Here is a 17,680-nt window from a genome sequence, read left to right on the forward strand (position 1 = left end):
ATTTTACAAATTATAAGATTATTGATGGTTTCTTTCAGGAAAAGAAATGGCCCTATATAATATATAGATAAATTAAACTTGGGAATTCAACTAGTTTTCATATCACATCTTCAAAAGAACAAAATTACGATTGGGAATAAAATAGAAGCCACAAAATAAGGCTATAAATATTGTAATTGTTCCACATAATAATTGAAAGGTTTGAAATAAAAGAAGTTTATGGTGATAATTTAGCTGAACATAATCTATAGCCCCCCAAAATCACATTTTATCTTGCTAGTCACCTCTTATAGTAGTCTATAGAGTCACAAAATGTGTCTCTTGCTGGCTACTCTGGCCTTGGTTCCATGACCAGATAGCAATACTGTCTTTCAGAAGTGACTTATGTATTTGGAAAGTAGTTAAAATTGAGCAAATGTAAGAGTTATCTCTAAGGGCACTATCTGGAACTTGATCCTCTATGTTTCTCTTGTGTTTGTCAAATAATCTGTTAGATGGGCATTCAACTCTCAGTAGATGGTAAATGAATGAATGACAATTAAAATAGTGAATGAACGCTTAGGAGCAATATACTTAGAGTAATACATACACACATATATACTGTGCTGGTTTAAAAAGATATATATACCCTAGAAAAGCCATGTTTTAATCCTAATTCCATTTTGTAAAGGCAGCCATTTCTTCTAATCCTTATTCAGCATTGTATGTTTGAAACTGTAATTAGATTATCTCCCTGGAGATGTGATCTAATCAAGAGCGGTTGCTAAACTGGATTAGGTGGAGGCATGTCTCCACCCATTTGGTGGGTCTTGATTAGTTTCTGGAGTTCTATAAAAGAGGAAACATTTTGGAGAAAGCGAGAGATTCAGAGAGAGCAGAACAACATAGCAGAGAGAAGCGGAGAGTCCATCAGCCAGCAACCTTTGGAAATGAAGAAGGAAAACACCTCCCAGGGAACTCTGTGAAGAGAAGCCAGGAGAGAAAGCTAGCAGATGATGCCATGTTTACCATTTGCCCTTCCACTTGAGAGTTAAAACCCTGACCCTGTTCACCATGTGCCTTCTCACTTGAGTGAGAGACCCTGAACTTCATCGGCGTTCTTGAACCAAGGTATCTTTTCCTGGATGCCTTAGATTGGACATTTCTATAGACTTATTTTAATTGGGACATTTTCTTGGCTTTAGAACTGTACACTAGCAATTTACTAAATTCCCCTTTTTAAAAGCCATTCACTTCTGGTACATTGCATTCCAGCAGCCAGCAAACTAGAACACACACACACACACACATAGATTGATAGCTAATGACTATTGAACACATAGCTGCAGTTGCTATGTTAAGCATTTTACCTTATAACTCACCACAACCAACTAGATAACATCTCATTCCCATTGTATAGATAAGGAAACTGAGGTTTGTAGACATTAAATATATTCTTACATATTTCATGAGTATTTGAGCCAAAATTCAAACCCATATGTTCTACCCTCAAAGTCTGCCTACTTTACTTCATTATAAAATGAAATAGAAAGAGATTTTTATTGAATGGTTATTAAAGTCCCCTAAAAATATACAAAGTTCATCTTTGGCAAAAGTTGGAGATGTCTAGATTCCATTCTCTCATGTGAAGTTTCTGTAACAGTGTATCAGTTAGTTATTGCTATACAACAAAACACTCAAAACTCAGTGGCTTATACAAATGAGCATTAATGTTCATGTAGCTGGATTAGCTGATTTAGGAAGGGGTGTGATTGGCAGTTCTACTTTTCACTAAGGGCTAAAAGCTGGCTGGGGAAGTCTTGCTCCAGACCATGATGGTTGGGCAAGCTATGCACCATGTGACTCTCAGCCTCTCCTAGACCACGTGCTAGCCTGAGCACACTCTTCTCGTGGTGATGGCAGAGTATAAGAAGGGCCATCACTGGGAAAGTTCTTGCTTGTGTTACATTAAACTGAGTTACCTGGTGTGGTAGATTGAATTACGTACCCCAGTTTGGACCTTTTCTTGGTCTTGGTCTGCATTCTGGTGGGTCTGGGCCCAGTGTTAATAAGAAATCTTCAAGATGTTACTTCAGTTAAGGTGTGGTCCCACAGAATCAGGTTGGACTTTAATCCATATCACTGGGTCCTTTATAAACAGGGTGGAAGTCATACAGAGAAAGATGCCGCAGGAGCAAGGAGCTGGAAATGAACAGAACCCAGAAGAGAAAGGAGATGACATTGCCATGTGCACTGCCATGTGATGGTAAAGCCAAGGTTCCCCAAAGATTCCTGGCCAGACAGAAGAAACTGACATTAGGAGGAAACAAGCTTTCTAGCCTCTGAAACAGTAAGTCAATAAATTCCTGTTGTTAAACCAGCCCACTGTATGGAATTTGTTTTAGCAGCTAGGAAACTAAAACACCGAAGTCAAGAGGTGGTGAAATTTACTCTACCAATGGAAGTAAGGGCAACTGCATGGTCAATGGAATGTCTAAATTAGTGTTTGATTAGAAAATCAAGGCTTTTAGGAATGATATAGAATAAGGGATTTATTATAGGGTGTTCTAGTTTGCTAGCTGCCGGAATGCAATATACCAGAAATGAATGGCTTTTAAAAAGGGGAACTTAATAAGTTGCTAGCCTACAGTTCTAAGGCTGAGAAAATGTCCCAATTAAAACAAGTCTATAGAAATGTCCAATCAAAGGCATCCAGGGAAAGATACCCTGGTTCAAGAAGGTTGACGAAGTTCAGGGTTTCTCTCTCAAGTGAGACAGCACATGGTGAACACAGTCAGGGCTTCTCTCTTGGCTGGAAGGGCACATGGCGAACACCGCATCATCTGCTAGTTTACTCTCCTGGCTTCCGGTTTCATGAAGCTCCCCGGGAGGCGTTTTCCTTCTTCATCTGCAAAGGTCGCTGGCTGGTGGACTCTCTGCTCCGTGGTGCTGCAGCATTCTCTGCTCTCTCTGAGTCTCTCTTTCTCCAAAATATTTCCTCTTTTATAGGACTCCAATAAACCAATCAAATCCACCCAAATGGGTGGAGACATGTCATCCCCTAATCCAGTTTAACAGCCATTCTTGACTAAATCACATCATCCAGGGAGATGATCTCATTACAGTTTCAAACATACAGTATTGAATAGAGATTATTCTACCTTTATGAAATGAGATCTATATTAAAATATGGCTTTTCTTAGGGGGCATACTTTCAAAGCAGCACATAGGAATTAGACTTTATACAGTTGTGGAAATTGATTAAGAAGTCTATGTAAGGCTGTGGTTCTGGGTCTGATGTTGGACCTGAGGTCTTCAGGGCCAGCGGTTGTGAAGGAAATTTAGACATAGGGTGAGGGAGAGAAAGGACTGACTGGAACAAACATCAGTCTTCTACCGCTTCCAACTATGAAGACATGGGCAACTTACAGGAGAAGCTGGTGCTCTTTGCCATAGAGTTGCACACACCTGGGGCAGGAGTTAAAGAAGACAAAGGAGTGTTTTCAACGGGAGTTGGAGAAGCTGTAGGGCTGGCTACTGCTCTGTGTCGACAAGATGAGCCAGAAGATCCGTGACAGTGTGCATGAGCTTCAACAGAGCCAGAGCCTATATCCACCTTTAAAACATACACTAAAAAGGCTGCTGGGCTGCTGCTTCACTTCCTTATTCCTAAATTCAGACATTTTTCATGGGGCAAACTAAACCCATGACCACACAGAGAAGAACCTTTTGGGAAATGTAATTTAGCTTATTATGTTAAAACAAAGCCACCATGCATGGAAAAGAGTGTGGATCTAGGAAGGAATGAAATATTGGGGCCAATAATGCCAACAACCACAAATAATAACTGTAGAGGGTCTGAGTCAGTGCATGAGAGGCACCCTCTGATGTTACTGCTGCTTCTTGCTTATTGAAACTAAAGATTTCAATGCCCCCCATGAACTATATAAATCATGTTCTTCTCTTTATGGGGAGAACAATAAATGTGGAATTGTACTGGTGCTGTTAGACAGGAGAGGGCAAGATAGATGGTAAAAAAATACAAGGAAAAGGCCCACAGGTTGAAGATTATAGTGCTCTTTGACAATTCACTTGATGCCTACCATCTGTGTCATATCGTTGCTGTGAACAAAGAGGAAACAAGGGCTGCCTGGTTTAGGTTTGCCCTTGGTGAGAGGTCAGAAGCAGCAATAAAAACTGAAGCAGTTAAAGCTTAAATGACCAAAAGGTACTAGTCATTCAAAAAAGAGCACTGGATCAGGGGTCTAGAGACCTGAGTCTTTTTTCTCATAGACCACAGATAATTGTGCAAACTTGAATAAGTTATTGCACTTCAATTTCCTTGTCTGTAAAGTAGAAGTGTTGGACCAAGTACATCTCTGTTCACCTTCTATGTTGTATGAGCCTGTGATTGCCACTCTACGAACACTGCCATGTTTCTGTTTGGCTCATGTTTGTAGCTGTGTATGGAGATTGGAGGAAGAGCAAAGGTTAACTTTTAGATCATATAGCAAAATTAGGTACCCTAAGTACTAGATTTACCTTTGGTTAGTCCAGTTTACTTTGTTTGTGCCTCAGTTCTCCCACCCTTCTCTTCCTAACTCTAAGAGTGTTGTAGGATTTGGGTATGGGTGTATGTGACCATCTCTGTTCAAAGCAAGGAATTGTGTTAATTCACTCTTCCTCATGGTGAGAGATACAAATAAAGTGAGAGGGAGTGGAAAAGGACAGGTAAATGATTTTAGGAGTAAAAAGGGTTGATGTGGCATGTTGGAGGGGAAATGAGGGAAAATAAATCTCTGCAAAACAATAGATCTATGATTTGCCAGCAAAACTTGGTTTCTGAATTGGAGCACAGAAAGTAGTACACATATGACAGTATAAATTTTTTTTTGTTATCATTAAGTTGAAAGTTTTTAAGGTCAGGGACTTTGCCTTTCTTATTCCCTGTACTAATACATGACCTGGTAATTGTAAGTGTGAAAGAGATATAGCGAAAAACATTAGCTATCTCTAAACACTTATTATGTGTCAGAACTATACAGAGGACTGTTCAAAGCAACCAAAGAAAATAGGTTCTGTTATTATTCCCATAATACAGATGAGGAAACTGAGGTTTAGGGGTCATGATTTGCTGAAGGTCATGTAACTAGTAGTGTGGGAGACAGGACTTCGAGCTAATCTGGTATTACTTCAAAATATACTATATTTAAAAAAAATCACTATATTGTGGCCATAAATTGAAAGGCATTTGAAAATATTTTGTAAAAGTATATATTCTTCTTTAATCATTTCCTGAGTGTATTTCTTGTCTCTCACATCAGCTCACTGAGGACCAAAACCATGTTTAATATATTTCTTCTCAAACTCTTATGATACCTAATAGATACTGGGTTAGACAGAGTGGACATAAGGATGTGATGACTTCATTTCACTGTGTGCCTTGAGATATCACAAAGGATCAGGTTGTCAAGTCAGATGCACAAAGACAAAGAGACATTGCTTAGTATCAGGCTTTATTACTAATAATGTTGTGGCTATAGATAATCATAAGTCACAGGCAAAGTAGTGAAAGGTCTAGGACCTCCAGTGCAGGTCCCTAGGTCTTTTTTATGGATCAGGATATTCTCTGGGTTCACATAAACATATGAGGTATCTAAATAATGGGTGCAACCATAGCTTACACAAAAGAGAGCTGTTTCAATCCTGAAATATTCATAAATCCATAGATCCCAGGTTTGTTTTCCATAAGCAACTTAGACCATGAGAAATATTCTTCTAAAAGCATTCCATAGATAAGGATTCTTCCACTAACAAAAACATTGGTTTGCCAGAAGATCTGTTATTAATTTACTTACAAGAAAGTTTAGATGAGATTATCTGCTTTAAATCTCAGAGGTAACCTCCAACAGAAGAGAATGAATTGTAGAAATGCTGCTTAACTATTTACTTTTTTTGTCTCCTGCCTAAAGTCCAAAAATCTTAACATCTAACATGCACACACACTAAGCCAAACATCCCCCAGGTGTCTGTTCCTATAGACTTCGACTCTTCTCCCTTTGATAAGATATAGGAAAAGTTCTAATAAAAGATTGATATCATAATTCTAATTCAGGAATCATTATGTGATGCCATGCAAATTAGCTCCAGTCTGTGAGGGTGAAGTGGACTGTTTAATCACCCACATTGTGACTAATGAATGCCCTGGTTGTATCGGATTAGGTTCTCCAGGAAGCAGATGCCAAGACCCACTTACAAGTGCAAGATAAGTTGAAAGGACATCAGAGAGTCAGGGAAAGCATTTGGACTACAGTTTGGCTCTGACACCTGTGTAAAGAGAGGAGGAAGGAAAGCAGATTGGGAGGAAAAAGCTCAGATTATGATGCAGCTCTGAGAAAGTCTTGACCAGTCCAATGGGTAGGGCAGGCACAAAGATGACACATAGAGAAGTTCCACATTGAACAGAAATGGCCAGGCGCACAATGCTCAGTTATCGTCTGGGAGCTGCATGAAGAGAATGTGACCTTTCCAGAGGCCCTAATGGAAGAGGTGTTCAGCTAACTGCACTCCAATCTCTCTCTCTCTCTCTCTCTCTCTTTCTTGGCAAAATCTGAGAAGCATACTTCCATGATGATTCAATGGCCCTGGCATGCTTTTTCTAGGAGATGATGAAAGACTAGGGTGCAACATATATTTCTGTATTGCTGATTTCTGTACTTTTGAATTTTCCTTTTCCTCAATAAAATCCATTCCTTATATCCATTATGTGATCTTATAAAATTTGTGCTGAGAATTGGTACACAAATGGGGTAGAGATGGGAGACTGCCCCAATATCATGATTTAGTTAACCAAAATGGGGCAGTCACAGTTTCTCATTTCCCTGGAATACAGAGGCCACTGGTGGTTCTGCAGCATTGTAGAAGAAGCATTATAGTGCATGGTTGTGCATACAGCACTAGTGGTTAGCTGGACCCCTTGAGTTTTAAAAACTAACAACTCATATAAAGTGCTCCTCAACACATTTTTATTGAATTGAATAATATCCTTGTGTTTTCAGAAGTAGCAAAGATTGTCTTTAGCTTTAGTGCAATGACATTGATTTAAGTACAGTTTTCACAGATTCTATAAGAAAGATGAAGTGGGTGAGTTGCCATAGTAGTTAAAAGGGCAGTATTGCTCATGCTTTCCAAGAACAAGAATAGAGAAGAACTCAAGAGTTTTAAGATGGTTGTTATTACAACACAAGTTTCTAAAGCAATTCCAGGGGGGAGGACTGAGCAACAAACTATGGAATCCTACTTCTGTACCTTCTAAGCAGGTTATATGGCACCGAGAACATCCCTCTTTCATTGCCCCAAATGGATACTTGAAACCCATACTGGATGTTAGTTTCCTTGACAACCTAGTGTCCCTTATCCTGTCTTTCAACACTTCTCAGTATTGTAGGGACTAAAAGACTGTGAACTACATTTTCTGGAATCCTTTATTTCCAGAAAGCTGGATATCATTTATGTTTTGTCATTAAGGTACACTTACATGAAGGCAGAGTAAAGGTAGAAGTCATTTTCTTTTTTCTCTACTAGCAGTAGTGTGTGGTTATGTGTAGTTTGCATAGATAATATTTTTGCAATGACTTCTGAGTTTCTTGTTATTCACCTGCTATATTAGTTTGTTAAGCTACCAGAATACAATATACCAAAAATGGAATGGCTTTTATAAAAGTAATTTTTTGCATTACAAGTTCACAGTTCTAAGGCCCTGAAAATGTCCAAATTAAGGCACCAACAAGAGGTCACCTTCATTCAAGAAAGGCTGGTGCCATCTGGAACACCTCCATCAGCTGGGAAGGCAGGTAGCTAGCTTTGCTCCTGGGTTCTGTTGCTTTCAGCTTCTGTTCCCTATGGTTTCCTCTATAAGCATCTGTGGGCCTTTGCTTAGCTCCTCCGGAGCACAACTCTGGGTTTTGGCTTGCTTAGCATCTCATGGGAAGACACGTGGCAACATCTGCTGTGCTGGGCTCTGTCCATGTCTAGGCATGAGCTTTCCCTGTCGGCATTCCAAGCATCTACAAACATCTGTCTCTGTCAGCTCTGAAGCAACTGTTCTCAAAGCATCTGCATCTGAGGTTTCTTCAAAAAGTTTCCTCTTTTGAAGGACTCCAGTAAACTAATCAAGAACCACTTTGAGTGGGTGCAATCATATCTCCATCTGATCAAAGGTCATACCTACATTGGGCGTGTCACATCTGATTGGATATAATCTAATTAAGTTTCTACCCTACAGTATTGAATCAGGATTAAAAGAAACTGCCCCCATAAAATTGGATCAGGATTAAACATGGTTTTTCTGGGGGTACATAATCGTTTCTAACTAGCGCACATGCGTGGGGGCTGTAAAGGAGATGGGAAGTTAGCAGTAGGGTCTGGCATATTCCTGTCTCTGTCTTGTGAGACCATAATTGTAGCAATGAAGCTGAAAACTATTGCTGCCCTTGTTCTTCACTTCTCCAGGCCTTCCAACTCTTCTGTGATCATGAAATTATTTTTATTGAAGTTCCTTTTCTTTGAAAAACCTGAACTGGTTTCAGTTTTCCTGAATGATAAAAATCTGTTCATAATATCCATTCCTAGGAGTGCTCCATCTTTATGTTGGCCATCTGGACAGATTCCATTAACACCCTATGTTTGGAGGCAACCAGTTAACTTTGGGGCAGCCATGACTGTTAGGACATTTCTTCTTTATATCAAGTCCAATTCTTCCTACTATAGTTTTCCTTTGACCTAGTTCTGTCACTTGTGAACCTTCTTCCACATGAAGCTGTTCAGATATTTGAGATGGTTATTCATTTTTCTTGATCTCCTAATCCTCTTCTCAATCTTCTTCTCTCCAGAGTGAACAATCTCAGTTTCTCTGAGTTCCACTCCATACTGCAATGTTCATTATTTCTACAGTATTCTGAGAGTGAGTTGTTCTCACTCTCATTTGACTCTGATTCCTTTAATTAAAAAATATTCCCTAGACCTCTTAACAAATGCTTTGGGGTGGAAACTAAACCAAGACCAAAGTGATCCATAAACAAGTGCAATGAGAAAATGATAGATCTGCAAAAATAAAACTGTAATAGAGATGGCAGTCCAAGATAATATCTGTAATAAACAAATAAGACTTACATATTGGCAATAAAGACCAATAAATCAGAATATAATCCCAATATATGCAGAAATATTAACAAAATATATAATCCAGATGGCTGACAAGTATAAAACAATATGCTCAAATTCAACTAGTAGTTAGGGAAATGAAAAAAAAGAGTAACAGAGATATCCTTTGATACAGCTGGAAAAAAATGACTGAAAGAGTGGTCATGCAATTTATAGCAGAGAGATGGGAGAAATTTCCCACTTACGCCTTTCTGATACAAAAAAAAAAGTGCAGTAACTACATTTTCTGAATATGCAATCTGGCAACACCTAATGAAACAAAAATTGCACAAATTCCTCTGATCCTGAAATTCCACTCTTGGAAATTTACCCCCATAAATACACAATCAATATATAAGAATGTATTTATAAGTTTACTACAATGATGATTGTAGGGGCAAAAAAATGGGAACACAAAGTGAATGATCAGATATGGGAGAATTACTGAATAAATTGTGGTGATCCACATAACCAGATATTATGTATTCTTTTTTAAAATAAAAGGGCTGAACTAAATCTCTTAGGGGGTGGGCTGGTTTGAAAGGATTATGTAACCTAAAAACACCATGTTTTAATCCTGGTCCATCTTGTGGAGGCAACATTTCTTTTAATCCCTATCCAGCACTGTAGGTTGACAATTTGATTACATTATCTCCACGGAGAGGTGACATACCCAATTGTGGGTATTAACCTTTGATTAGAGAGAGATGTGACTCCACCCATTCCATGCAAGTCTTGATTAGTTTACTGGAATCCTTTAAAAAGAAGAAGCATTTTTGAAAAAGCTTCAAAGCCATGAGGGAACCATAGCCATGAGAGAGCCAAAAGAAACATGAGAGTCCATGCAGCCAGAGACCTTTGGAGATGAAGGAAAACACCTCTGGGGAAACTTCATGAAACAAGAAGTCTGGAGAGATAGCTAGCAGATGTCACTATGTTTGCCATATGCCTTTCCAATTGAGAGAGAAACCCTGAACTTCATCACCCTTTCTTGAGCGAAGGTAACCTCTTGTTGTGCCTTAATTTGGACATTTTTATAGACTTGCTTTAATTGGGCCATTTTTACATTTGCAACTTAATACATTCCCTCTTTTAAAAGTCATTCTGTTTCTAATATATTGCATTCCAGCAGCTAGCAAACCAGAACAGGGGTATATCTATGAGATTATTGAATGAGAAGAGCAAGGACCAGGAAAGTATATGACAGAATTTTACTTATTTGTGAAATACATGTATTCATATTTTAGTGTGTTGAAGTAGGGGAGAAGAGAAAGAAGTGGGTATACATATATACATATATCCACATGTACCTTCAATATAGGAGAACTTGGATACAAAAAGATGTAAGGAAACACTTACACTAGATTATTGTCATGGGAGACAGGCAAAGATAGAAGGGAAGAGGAAGTTTTTTTGAAAAACAAACAACAGAAAAAACATGTACTGGTGAAAGAAACCAAAGAAGATCTAAATAAATGAAAAGATATTCCATGTTCATTTGGATAGGAAGACAATATTGTTAATATGTCATTTCTTCCCAACTTGATCTATAGATTCAATACAAGCCCAAACAAAATCCCAGCAAATTATTTTGTGGATATTAAAAAACTGATTCTAACACTTAGATGAAAAGGCAAAAGACCCAGAATAGCCAATCTAATACTGAAGAAAAAGAAAGTAGGAAAATTGACACTCTCCAGCCTCAAGACTTACAATAAAATTATAATAATCAAGATATATGGTATTGGTAAAGGAATAGGCAAAAATATCAAAGTAATAGAATGTAGAACCCAGAAACCAGTACACAAATATAGTCAACTGATCTTTGACAAATGAACAAAGGTGATTCAATGAAGAAAGGATAATCTTTCAATAAAGGTGCTGAAACAACTGGACATCCACATGTACCCCAAGATAATCTAGACACAAATCATATACTTTTCATGATAATTTACTCTAAATGGATCATAAACCTTGTCTTAGTTTCCTAGCTGTGATAATAAATACCATGAAATGGGTTGGCTTAAACAACAGGAATTTATTGGCTCATGGTGTTGAGACTAGGACAAATCCAAAATCAAGGATTCAGCAAGGTGATACTTTCTCCTTGAAGACTGTGGCTCTTTGGGGATGGTAGCCAGCAATCCTCGAGACCTTGGCTTTTCCATTGTATGGCAATACATATGACAGCATTCTTCTCCCTTTTCTTCCAGGTTCTACTGACTTCCAACTTCTACTTCTCCTTGGTGCCTTTCTCTCCCTGGCCTTCTCTATAAGACCACCAGTAACAGGATTAAGACCCATCCTGAATCAGTTGGCCACAAGCTTGACTAAAGATAACTTCTTCCAAAGGTCCTATTTAAATCAAGATTAAAACATGTTTTTTTTCTGGGGTACATAATTCAACCTACCATAGATCTAAATGTAAAATGCAAAGTCCTAAAACTTCAAGAAGATAACATAGGAGAAAATCTAGGTGACCTTGGGTTGGGTAATGACATTTTAGGTATGACAACAAGGTATAATCCATGAGAGAAGAAATTAGTGAGTTGGACTTCATTAAAATTAAAATTAAAACAAACTAAAAGCTTCTAAGATGCTGTTAAGAGAATGAAAGGACAAGCCACAGATTAAGAGAAAATATTTGCAAAGCACAAATCTGATTAGGACTTGTATTCAAAATATACAAAGAACTCTTAACCCTCAACAATAAAATAATAAATAATCTAACTTCAATAGGGGCAAATGGTCTAAATAAAAACCTCACCAAAGAAGATAAACAGATGGAAAATAAGCATATGAATAGATGCTTACCATCACATGTCATTAGGGAATTTCAAATTAAAACAAGATATCACTATACTCCTATTAGAGTAGCTAAAATCCAAAACACTGACAACACCAAATGCTGGAGAAGATGTGGAACAACAGGAATTCTCATTCACTGCCAGTGGAAATGGAAAATGGTACAGACACTTTGGAAAACAGTTTGGCAGTTTCTTATATAGCTGAGCATAGACTAACCACATGATCTAGCAATTGTGCCTTTAGGTATGGACCTAGATGAGTTGAAAATTTATGTTCATATAAAAACTTGCACATGAATGTTTATAGTGGCTTTATTCATAATTGTCCAAACTGGAAGCAACCAAAATGTCCCTCAGTAACTTAAAGAATAAATAAACCGTGACACCTCCATGTAATGGAGTATTATTCAGCAATCAAAAATGAGCTATCAAACCATAATAAGACGTGTAGGAACCTTAAACCCATATTGCCAAAGGAAAACAATTCTTACTATGTGACATTATAGAAACAGCGAAATTATGGAGACTGTAAAAAAGGAGGTGGGAGGGAGGATGAATAGGTAGAACACAGGCCATTTTTAGGGCAGTGAAACTGTTCTGTATGCTAGTGTAATGGTGGATACTTGACAGTATGCCTTTGTCAAAATCCATAGGATTACAAAAGAAAGAGTGAGCTCTTTGGGCTTTAATTAATAATAATGCATAAGTATTGGTTCATCAGTTTTAACAAGTGTACTGCATTAATACAAGTTGTTAATAATAGGGCAACCTGTTTATGGAGGCAAGGAATGTGGGGGTGAGCAAATGGGAGCACATAGGAACTCTATCTGCTCAGTTTTTTGTAAACTTAATTAAAAATGAGCATATATATATGATTACATTCATTTTTTCCACATACAATTATATAGTATATACATACACACAGCAATTACATTAAAAAAGAAAAATACTTTAATCAATCAGTAAGGCAGTAACATTGACTCCAATTTATGGATGGATGAATTGAATTTCTCTTAATTAGTATGTGGTGAAGTGTTTCCATCCCAATCTGACTCTAAAGCTCATCTCTCTGATGCTCCTGCAGTGCCTTAAATTTGGCAACACTTTAGTGTTCATATTTCTGTTACAAACTTCAGCACCTTTTAATATCTGCCTTATTTTATTCTTAGATGCTTCATGCAGGTAATATTCTCTTATTGAATAGATTGGCAACTGGGACCTCCTCCTACTTGCCTGGCAAGCTTTTAACCATGTTACATCAGCTCATTTAATCCTCCAAGCCATCCTATAAGGCAGTGTCTTAGTTTGCTAGCTGCTAAAACAATATTGTAAAATGGGTTGGCTTAAACAACAGGATTTTATTGTCTCATGGCTTTGGGACTAGGAGAAGTCCAAAATTGAGGCATCAGCATGGCGATGCTTTCCACCTGAAGACTGGTGTTCTGAGGCTGGCTGCCTGTGATCTTTAGGTCCTTGGTTTTTCTGCCACATGGTGGTGTCCTTTTCTTTACTTCTGGGTGCTGTGGACTTCTAGCTTCTACTCTTCCATGTGATTTTGTCTTCATAAAACCTTTAGGAATAGAATTAAGGCCCAACTTCATTCAGTTGGGCTACATCTTAACTAAAAATAACATCTTCAAAAGGTCCCACTCATAAAGGGTTCACACACACATGCAGGAATGGATTAAGACCATGCTTTTTTCTGGGGTGCATGATTCAACCTACCACAGGTAGATAATATATCAGCTTTATTTTATAGGGAAAGAGACTGAGGCCGAGAGATGATATTCAAGGTTATTCAATGAGTATGATGCAGAGTTTGGGATTAGAGCTTAGGAAACTTGGTTTCCCAGGCCACACAATACTGCCTCATATCAGTAATTCTCAACTTTTGCAATCACCTAGTATACTTGTTAAGAATTCAAATATCTGATGATTCAGTGAGTTCATGGTAGGTCTGGAAGTATGAGATTTTGACAGATGCCCCAGGTGATGTAGACATGATTTGGGGACTTTAAGCAACTCTGAACTTTTTAAAGGAGAAAGAATCGATAAGTAAGAAAAAACAAAGGTGCAGAGAATTGTGGATATACCATAAGCCCCAACAGCAATAATGTCAGAGAACAGAAACTGGATTTCCAGAAGTCAGTGGAACTTGTTATTTGAATTGTACAGCAAATTAAGTCCTCCCCTTGACTGAATGGTATGATCCTTGTAATGAGACCGCATAAGCAAAGGAGGCAGCACTAATGCAGACAATGCAGGATTTATTGCTCTGGGTTGTCCCCCCAACCACAAGAGAGGACAGCGGAGGGGGAAGCACAACTCAGCAATCAGCCTGCTGTTTTTCCTACTGTGGTGACAGTTACTGAACGGCCTGACAGCCTTCTAGCATAGCAATGCTCAGAATTCACAGCTCCCTGATGGGCTTGTGCTGGCCACCTCTAATAGACCTAACAGCAGCAGCCATTTGTTTTCTGACAATTCCTTTAACTTTGTATAATGAGGTTTCTATGTTGTGGCTGGACATTAAAGAGCAGGGGGAAATGTGAGGTCTCTGTAAGGAAAGCTCTTAACATTAAGCAAGCAGCTGGTTGAACATGGGCTTACAGTGGGCCAGAGGGTGACCAAGGATGCCCTTTAGAGAGAAGAAAGTGGTAGCTGAGCATATATGGGGGCAATGTCAGCAAACCAGAGACATGGAAGTTTATCTGATTCCACCTGGTCTTGTTTGCTCTCCTTGACAACCTCTGGCTGGCTTGACTTTCTAAATCTCTTCCTAGGAGAAACTCTAACCTAATATTTCAAGAACATTGGAGCTTATAAAAATCCATATGCCCAGGTTGTACCCCAAAATCCCTGGGAACCCAGGTACTAGTATATTTTAAAACCCCTCAAATGACTCCAATATGCACCCAATATGCAAATGTGAGGGAAGTCAGCTGATAGGGCAACCTTGCCAAATACTTCTTGCTACCAATTTTAAAACAATCAGGTGTTGCATAATGTTTAACATAAGAAATAATTTTGCCAAATTTTAGTTTTGCATCAGTCTATTATTTGATACTAAGGCTTTAAAAAAATTTTATAGATAGACCCATCAAATCTTTCCCAACTTTTACCATAATTTTCTTTCCTGTGAATTTTCTGTGACTTTCTATATCTATTCAGGGTTTGCCCTACATATTCTTCTTTTTCAATTTGTAACAACCAGTCACTTTATTTCAGGACAAACAACTCTCTTTTCTCTTAATAAAAACACATTCTGGAATAATCATGATGACCTACAGGGCTTGCATGCTGCTTTGGAGTTGTCTGACAGCTTCTTTGGAGTTGCCTGCAGAACTAGTCTGTTTCCATACTTGAGTCCATCTCCAGCTTGATGGCCTACTTTGGCTGCTGCCCAGACACAGCCAAGAGGGGCCACTATTTTGCCAACTCTACTCCGAGGTGGAATTTGATAACTCAGAAATCAAGAAACCTACATTTATGGATGAGGAAGTCCAAAGCATACTCATCAAGATGACAGGTTTGAACTTGCAGAAGACTTTTAAACCAGTTGTATAAGAACTGAAGCCACCAACATTTATATTAGTGACCCAGGCACAGTTGGAAGAGGCTATGGTTGAGGCATCTAAATTACAGTTAAAAATGCCACCAGTTCTGGAAGAATGAGTGCCAATAAATGATGTATTGGCTGAAGGTAAGATTTTGGAGGCAACAGAAACAGTCAAATACATGTTTACTGATATATTATATAGCATCCCAATAAAACCAGGAGCATTTTATTGTCATCAGAGAATCAAGTGGCATACTATGCTAAGCCTCTTGGGAAGAACGGGGCAGGATGATACAAGTTTAGTTCCTGAAAGGTCATAGAATTTTGGCACCAATAACTTTCAAGGAAGAAAATCTTAAGGCCATGTATGGCCAGGACTGATATGCTGATGTCCTTAATCTCTTTGTTGCCCAGTTTGAGCCAGATTCCACTGAGCATGTCAAGGTTCATCACCAGACCTATAAAGATATAGATAAGCATGGAAAATATGATCTTTTGCATTCAACAGGACACTTTGGTGGGATGCCTTGGTATTTTGTAAATAAGAAAAGGTTGATGGCCTGCTGATTGACCAGATTCAGAGAGATTTCCTGGTCTAGCTCTATCACATGCTCCATCCAGATGGTTGGTCAGCTCAAGAGGCCAAAGAAAAGGCTGCGGGGGATTAAATTTAATTAAGGTCTTTGCAAAAACAGAGGCACTATATATGAAATTAATACTTCAGACTTAACAAGAAGCATTCTGCAGCTTCCTGAAAATATTTTTAAAATAAATTTTATTTTACTAAATATAAGACTTCTCTTTGTTAATATTGAAATAAATATTTTGAAATGTCAAGATTAAAACTAATCCACACTCTTGTATACCTCCCATACTTAAGTCACCAAAATGATTTCAGAAACTGTCCTTCAGGTAAACACCTTACAATATACAATTACCAACAAAATCAAATTTGTTTAGGCCAGGCAAGATAGTGGCATAGGGAAGTGTGGAATTCAGTTAGTCTTCTAGAGTAGTGAGTAAATTGCCGGGATCTGTCTGGAACAACCATTGGGGAGACATCTGCGACTGAACACACATCACACACCAGTCTGGAATGGGTAGAAGGGCCAACGTCACTGCGCAGAATAAATAAAACTTCCAGAATGAGGCGTCTGGTGCCCTTCTGCTACTGGCATGGAGGCTGATTTCGAAATTCTCCCTGATGATGAACAGAAGAACTCTCTACATGGAGCAAGGAAAGGTAGCTCAACCAAGTTCCAATCACAGTTTTAATTCACAAAATTGGACTGCTGAAAAAAAGCTCTGAGCACAGATAAACTCATAGAAAGCAAGAAAGTCACTCCCAGCAGAGAGATGGGGCTGATCAAGAAAATAAAAAACAAATAAACAAAACAATGGGGGCTTTTAGAGTCGAATAAGCTCAGAATACTGAAAAAAAGCTGTGCTCCACAAAAATGGGCTTATAGAGCTGGGTACCAACTCTGGCTCTTGATTGGCGGATCTTGGGGGCTGGGAAGACAGGTTCTGAAAATGGATTTTTAAAAAAATTTCTCTCTCTCTTTGTTTTACTTTTTAAAAAAGCATTCTAAGTAGCTCATTAGAGAAAGTCTCATATATTTTCAATTGTCAGTGCTAACACAGGCAAGAGGGGAATTAAAATAGGTCTGGAAGACAAAGCAACAAGTCAAGTGACAGAGATAATTTCCTATAGAGTATACTGGTGGCCCTCCTTCAGAGAATAGAGACCCCAGGGGCTGGGAATCAGATAGAGCTTAAGCTTGCCTTCTACTTCAGCCTTTGCCTCAACCATTCCCTGGCAGGCTGAGAATTCAAGGTTCTACAACACCTTATACTTGTGGGGAGTTGTGGGCTGGCAAATGCCACCTGCTGTGCAGCTTAGGAAAGAGGCTCCACAGGAAAGTCAGACCACCTGCTGAGTCTCATCCTCAGGGAAACTTGATACTGACTATATCCTCCTCCTGAGACCTGGGCCTGTCTTGTCTGGGAAAATCAGACTGGAGTCAATCATATGTGGGAAGAGCCTGCAGAGAGATCAAATTTAATATTTTAAATCATGATTTGCAATGGATGGAGGTGGCCTAAGAGTACCTTGACTGATGATCTGAAGGGC

General features: G+C 38.6%; 1 pseudogene; it reads left to right on the plus strand.

Annotated features, from left to right (window-relative positions):
- The first annotated feature begins 3,395 nt into the window (after positions 1–3,395).
- Positions 3,396–16,318, plus strand: LOC143656832 (small ribosomal subunit protein mS22 pseudogene; annotated as a pseudogene).
- Positions 16,319–17,680: the final 1,362 nt, after the last annotated feature.

This window comes from Tamandua tetradactyla, chromosome 15 (assembly GCF_023851605.1).
Source record: "Tamandua tetradactyla isolate mTamTet1 chromosome 15, mTamTet1.pri, whole genome shotgun sequence".
NCBI lineage: Eukaryota > Metazoa > Chordata > Mammalia > Pilosa > Myrmecophagidae > Tamandua > Tamandua tetradactyla.